The sequence below is a fragment of the Anopheles moucheti genome, chromosome 2 (genome assembly GCF_943734755.1).
Source record: "Anopheles moucheti chromosome 2, idAnoMoucSN_F20_07, whole genome shotgun sequence".
NCBI classification, from domain to species: domain Eukaryota; kingdom Metazoa; phylum Arthropoda; class Insecta; order Diptera; family Culicidae; genus Anopheles; species Anopheles moucheti.
The window spans coordinates 31,891,142-31,898,967 of NC_069140.1; positions in this window are offsets into that span (position 1 = coordinate 31,891,142).

The window sequence follows — 7,826 nt, forward strand, 5'->3', positions numbered from 1 at the left end:
GTTGGCCGCTTCGTACCGAAAATTATTTGCTCGGACAGTTCCCCACTAACACAAACAGCAAGCAGTCGTTAAGGAAAGCGGATGAGCTCAAGTGGCACAGGAAGGTGAAGAAGAATACGTAGCGGCAGAGAGTAAAACAACAGCAATGTAGAAAAAAAAAAGAAAATGGATAAAAAGGTACCAAGAAAAGAATGCAGAAACAAATGCACCACTTCCTTAACGAAGATTGTTTGAAAGAAAGTTGGTATGATGATTGGGTTAGAAATATAAATAATAACGAAAACTTCTTCAAGATCGTGCGATACCGCGGTTCGGGTGCGCGCGGGGCCACAGCGCCAGCAACAAATAAACAAAAAGGAGTAACAATCACGTGAAAAATGTAGCATCAAAGAGTGCGCGCCCGGGTTCAAACGGGCCCAAGGGATCCCGTAGGAAAGTGGCTTAGGAGGTCAAGATTGTGAAACTTTGTGCTTGGAATTTCGGTGCAGAGGTGAACAGATCGGAACAGATTGTGGCAACGGAGGCAACGGGTTTTTGCGTGGGTGGAAACAAAGAAAAAGACGACGAAGAGAAGGATTAGGAGGGCGAGGGGGGGGGGGTTAAAGAACACACGCACACAAAAAGGGTCTGATGATGGAGTTGGTGTTTTTCTCATTTGTTTCATATTATTCTAGCGAGCGGAAAAGTTTTATGAAAATTCCGAACAATAGCTGAAGAGAATCGGTTCGGAACACGGGAAACGGAGACTGGAAACCGGAGTTCCCGGAGTGTTGGATGTCGAATGCGAATAACGAGCTAACCAAGTGCACCGTTTTAAGGGAAGCTCAGTCGGATGGTTTATGATGAAACATGGAAAAACTAACGATTTGCGCAGTAGTTACAATTAATTGTTTCCAATGGTTTCAATCGTTAGTTAACGAGGACAAAATGCTTCTTTTCCCAGCGGTGACTGAATTAAATTTTCGCTAATTATTTTTAATAAAAATCCCTACCCTTTCACTACGGAGCACACGAAGTTTCTCCTCCGGCACAGTGCTTTTAAAGAAGATGTTACGCGTTTTAATGCACGATCCTTATCTGGTGCGATACTTTCTTGCACCATTAGCGGACAAACCTTTAGCGGTGGTAATAAACTGTGAAACAGGCAAGCAGACCCGGCACTAAATGTTTGCTAAGAGCACCGTTCAAAGACATAATAATTCACCATTCTTATCCAGAGCCTTCGACCTTCATCTCGGCCCGCGTCAGCCTACCGGCACCGGCAGTGGCGAAAAAGCGACCGTAGCAGACGATGAAATAAAAAAAAAATAAACACATAGAAAAGCTCCTGCTGAAGAACCACGGTGCACATTTATTTTTTCGTCCCTACCGCAACGCATTAACATGGCAGCGAATGCTGTCCGCACTCGTGGTATGGAACATAGCGACAAGATGGTAGATAATTGTTTGCAGAAAACAACTGTAATTTATTATATTTATGAACTTCCATCGTGTAAGGCGATTGTTTGGGATTTTTTGTTATTCGCCTTTCGCTTCTGCCTCCCGTGCTGCACGCTGTTAGTGTTCCGCGCAGGATGCTGGGTGGGAAAAGAGCCACTCTGGATTGTTCGTCGTGGTTAATACATTGTTCCAACCAGTGAGGCCGGTTCTTTGTAGAACCCGGTGTCTGTGGTGTTGTGTTCATATTTTAGCACCAACCATTGTCTCGTGCTGGGACGCAACTTTTATTAATACGCGCAATAAACATACGATGTTTTTTTGCAATATTTTGAAGCGGCATGATTAATTCAAGAAAACCGCAATTAAAGGCATAGAAGTTTTGGAAGCAATGAGGGCAGATAATATTGAGTACTTAATTGTGTTTTGTGTTAATGTTAAGTAGGTAACTATTGTGAATTAAGTTATTAAGTAACTCTCCCTCTCACACGCAAGATATGGTATGATGCATTGCTTCAGATATGGTGCAATTAAACGCCTAAAGGTATGCAATATTCATGACAAAAGGGTAGTTTTGTTTTTGAGTAATATTAATGCTTTAGTCGCTCACAAAATAGATGCATTAATTAGCAAAAACTATTGAGCACTGTTGCAATCGCAATCGGTAATTAAAGCGTTCTTTTATTGAATACCAATAACAAATGGATGATCCTTTTTCTTGTGCTCACTCAGGGTAGGGTTGGTCGAGCAAGTTTGTTAAAGATTATATGAAATTATTCCTTACAATCGGTAACTTTTGCGATTTCGTTACTTAGTAAGTCCTTTTCAGCTTTGCGTCCAAAAGCAGGAATAAGTTATCCATAGATGGCAGCCTTCCGATGATAGATATGAACAGCGTAACAGTGGTAGAACACACCAGTGAAGCTCAGCCCACCCAGAGTGGACAATGCAATGCGCAAAGGGAAAACTTTGTCGTTTGCCAAGGCGGTGAGCGCTAGTAAGACAGAGAGTGAGATTGTCAAATTTAATATTAATGCTTGGTGCAGCACCCCTAGCAGCATTAACACTGCTGCACCACAGGCCACCGCACGTACGAGAGCGGCATGTGTTTGCTTTTACCGTCTTTGCTGGTCCGAAATATGCACCCGGGCGCGTTCATATGTTTCGGGTTCAAACTTTCCTCCCGAATGGTCCCTACTTTTCATCCGGCTTTACTACTTACCGGTGTGTGGGCACCGAAAACCTATGGCCGTCCGTGGCTGTGTCGAGCGAAAACAGGGAGGGGACAAAAGACGACGGTCGGATGGAATCGGAATCGAAATGCTGCCTGGTAGGAGTTATGAAGTTTGCACCGGTCGGTGCCGAAACGACAATTTTCGACCGGGCAGCAGTACTCGGTAATCTTGTGCGATGATTTTTTCTGTGTGTGTCTGTGCTGTTGTACGGTGTAAAACTTACAAGCCGCCGCATAATTCATATCGCTAGTGCGCATAACTTCGATCTGTTCACAGGGCTTACACATGGACGGGATGTATCGGTACGATACATACAATGTGAGAACAGCCAACGTACATGGTACGAATGCTTATAAATTTTTCATACACTCGGTAGTTCAAACATTACTTGGTGTGATGTTGATATTGGCGGAAAAGGAAAATAAAAAAAAATAAAAACCCACACACACTCGTGTACCGTTGGATGCTGCATATCATGCATAATTATGTTAGTTTTGACCACTACTGCCAAAGTTTGCTTACTGCTCATTATATGAAAAATACACAAAGTAAAGCGACCGTTACGTACGACGCAAGATAACGAAACTAAATGGAAATTAGTCGTATGATAAATTGCTCATGAATTCAGTAATTAAAGCTAGATCGTATCCCTCACGCAACGGAAACTCGTCCACGGAGCGGTTCTAGCCGATCGTAGCGTACAGTTGGTGATAAAGTTTCCTAGGGAACAAATCAAAGCGAGCCGGGTTAGTTGGAGCGTTCTTGAATAAATATGAGACATTTACGAGCTCGATACACGTCCGAAACGTAAAGCACCACGATGATGGTGACACAGTGCGCGACAAGCGCACACCGCACCGAAGCTTTTGCGCCAAAAATCCTCCGAAACGTAAGCGTGTAAGTTTGCAGCTAACGAGAAAGCTTTTAGATTAATGTGCAATTTCATGCACCAGCTGCTTTCGGTACCCATTGGTACCCCAGTAGTACCCGGTTTGCGGTATGTTTTTCTTCCGGGTTGCCGGGGAACGCAATGCCACCAATGTGGTGCGGTTGCAGGCGGAACGGTGGCCCATAGGAAAGGGGGTAAAAATCTCCTCGGAAGATCTCGGGAGGTGCCGGTACTGATGTTACAGTTCCTTGGAATCATACATACACACAGCTCCCAGAAGACACGAGGGAAGTATGGTATGGTAGGGCCACCATCACGTTGAGTGTTTCGTTTCGCTCTCGATGGAGAACACTGTACCGGGTGACTATGGGTTGAACAAGTCTGCCGCAGCGAAAAATGACATCGTCATTGGTTAGTGTTGGCCTATTTACAATGGCAACGTTTCGCAATCATGTCGCACCAGCATCAGCACCACCGGCAGTAACATTAGGTGAGACCTTAAGTGTTGAGAGTGACAAATTTTACGCCGGGAACCCCCTTGCTTCGTGCCGGTTTCGTTGGGTGGAACTGAAAGGCCTTTGTTTGTACTATAAATTGCTGCCATTAGAGCGAAATGAATGTTTCACATGGTGAATAATTAACTGATGGTCGCTAGAACGGCAGACGAAACTCCTTATTAAAGTATCAATTTTAGGTGCGTTTGCTGCTTAATTCACATGCAAAATTTCCCATTGCAAAAGGGGAAAGATCAGTATCACCGAAGTGAATGATGTTTGGATTTGACGTTCTTATCAAAAAGGAACAAATAAAGGACTCTGAACAGTAACGTATATGAACAGATGCACCGGAAATGATGTTTCCGCAGTCGGCGGGCGCATCCGGTAGCGGGATGATTTGATCACACCTACACCGGAGTATCTGACGGAATTTCGGAAATAAAAGCAAACCCAATGCTAAGCGACGTGTAGCTAGGCAAGTCTGGTAGATGATAAAGCGAATGCGGTACATGTCATGTGTCATGCGTTGGATTGTGTTTTTTGGTTGTTTTGTGGGTCTGTTGAGGCCAGTAGACACGTAATAGCTAGCTGAAACATTGTGATATTTGATGTACGATGGATGTTTAAGGGAATGGAATGTCAAAGTCTTGAAATAGTGACATAAGTGAATCGAAAAAAAAAGTCCCAGATTTTGTGTCATACCAGGGAATGCATTCGTTTGGAGATGCATATTTGTGAGTCGCAAGGTATTTGACGCTGCATGTCACTGAGCATAGGAAATAAATTGCTTTTCTGTGATAAAACTCCTTTTTTAGATGCTAATGATAAATTCCAGATTATTTGCAAAAACGTTTGCAGTACTCTGTTACGCTAGAAATAAAGCGAAAACGCGGATAAGTTGTGCAGATTGCATACTTTGGGGCGATTTTGTTTCAAATGTTGAAAACGCCGGAAGTTATGCAAGCTGTGAAGCATTTTTATTTTTGTTACAAATAATATAGTTTTTAGACATGTAAAGGACATTTGCTACCCTCACGAATGCCACCAAATAAACAATGGAAATATTTTAAACTCAAAAAAAAATCCTGTTCCATTACTGCGAATATAATAGCACCGTTGCCATAAAACTGTTATGCGCTACCGTCATGCACAGTGCTGGACATTAAACCCAAACCCCATTCAGTAGAGCGTGTTTTCGTGCGCAGAAAACAGCAAGCGTAGGGCAAGATTTTTCACTCTCAGTACCAACACATCACGTAGAATCCATTCAAAAGCTTCCTGTAATGAGCACACTCCGCACACAGTAAACCCAATTCACAGCTTTTAGTGCCGCCACGAAGGGATACTGTGTAAGTTTCCATCGGACCACAGCTCCCCGAAATGTTTGCCCGAAAGCCGTACCGTAGTATCATGCTTCAGGATGCATGCCACCGAGAAGGGACGGTTGCAAAACCCAAACGGAGCATTGTTCGCCGTTGTGTTTTGCTCCGGTTCTCGGTAAGGATTGTAGCTTCAAAAGCTTCTGGCAGTGGTGTTTCAACTCTTCTATACGTTCCATTCACGTACAATAAGAAACGAACCCGCAGCAAGAATCGGCATATTGCGAACCGGGCATTGATTCGAGCCGAGAGCTCGATGGGGGCGGGTGGGAATGGCTTTTCGCTCGATGGCTAAACGACACGGCAACACACAAACCCCCCAGACGGGACGCAACGAAAACGGGGGTTTTTGGATTTTCCGGGTTTTTCGGTACACATTTTCACGTTTCCACTTCATTTATTTACGCTTCGTATGATGCAACTCGTGCGAGGGAATGTTCCATCATCATCCCTCACCCGTTTGCCAAGGGTTGAGTTCCTCTTGCCCTTCGCTTTCGTACGAGTGGTTCCCAAAAACAACGGTGGGAGTAAAAATCCATCTCGTACGTCGAAACGGTGCGGTCGAAAGATGACTGATTATGGGGATGAAATTGAAATCGGGGTGGGTCCGGCTTTCCCATTACACGTATTAACAGCGTATTTCGTGGAAACATGGCCGATGGTGAAGGATACAACAGTGTTAACAGGCCGGGAAAAGGCGTACCGTATTTCGGACCGTGCTCGCCGTACGGTGAAAAGTATGCTTAGCTATTTCCAAGAAATGGCAATATGTCGGTGGTATGCGGTTCGATATGTTCCGGAACTGGTCATCGTGCAACATAATTGGTTTCGGTGTAAGTGACAATAATGGGGGATAATGGCAAAACAAATGGTTTTTGATAGAATTTCGATCAGTTCGTTCCGGTGGCCATGGTTGAACGGTTCGCTTTGGAAGAATTTTTTCCGATTGCCGGTTTTCGCTAGGGGACATTACCCTGCAACGCTTCCCTTTCGCACGACTTTAAGCTCATTCCGAACCACCATTATCGGTTTGTTTCGGCTTTAGCTTTACACAACTTTCTCGAACTCGTTCTTAAAAAGCTCGTGCTCTGGCAGCACAAGATGATGGATTCATGATCATGCGAAAACATCGACCGCCTTTTGTATCGACCAGCGTACGTACAAGAAGATGGGCGAATGTTTGCGATTTTGTTCGCTTTACAGCGATACCACCATTCCGGGGGCCGCTGTGTTACGACCCAAAGCAAACACTAACAATCGCAAACGAGCCAAACGTACCGAGACAAGTTACAACCTCCAACCAACGGGTGGGCCTGCCGCGGTGGAGGCGGTACAGGGTGGTATCGTTAAGCGGCACAGCCCCGGCCCGGGGACGTTCGATGGATGGAAGACCGATACATGTCTCTCGTGTTCCGTTCCGGGGCGGGCCCCGGTGGCGACGATGATTGATGAGGAAAATGAATGGAAATGAAAGGATCAGAGCGAAGGGTATCGCTCATCGCAAACCCCGCTTGCACTCTATCGAGCGTCGGTGGAAGCGGAACACAGGACACTCGTGCACAGACCACACTGGAGGCGGAAAATGTACGATAAATTTTCACCCGAAGATTTATGGGAGTGTCGACCCGCATAAGTTGGCCGTGGTTTTGCTGCAGTTCCGTTACGGTTTCTCGATCAGGTTGCCGTTTGGTCTTTTTTCCTTAATCGGTGCGCAAACATTGCAGCCCCCTGTTGGGGATTGTTTAAGGGTGCGAAAAGGTGTGAACGGTTCAATTGAAGAGGTGATGAAAATTACTTTCCACGATTTTCACACCGTTCGAGGAAGAGTTTCGAGGGATTCTTTGCCATGCAACACCAATTAAAGAATAACGCACCACAACTACCACCAATACAACCAAAACAATACATAAAAACACGCGTGAATGTTGATGTGACTTTTAAATGTTTATTAAACAATTTATTTATAGCATCTTTCTCCTTTATAGCATCTTTCCCACCAACAGTTGTACGGGGTCGTTTTTGTCTGTATTTTGTTATTCGCTCCTCTAGATGCCTTCCTAGATAATCTTCCATTAGGTTAACTTCTGTCCCCGATCATCAAGAAGGTTAGCTTTGGTATTTCTTAATATTCGTTATTTCTTACTTCTTCCCTCCTCAACATGATCCGTCTGTACAAGTCCGCAGCATTTACACTCCAACCGAGCGGAATCCTGCACGATGCACTCCTCTGCCGAACGCTTTGCTTTGGTCTCTCTTGTCACTATGTTCCGCACATTACGATAATTACTACAACTAAAAACCGAACTTCATTTGGCATTCAGTGGAAAAATGTGTAAATGAGTGGGGTATGGTCGGTCTGACCATGACGGTAAACGAAGTGTGGCAAGTG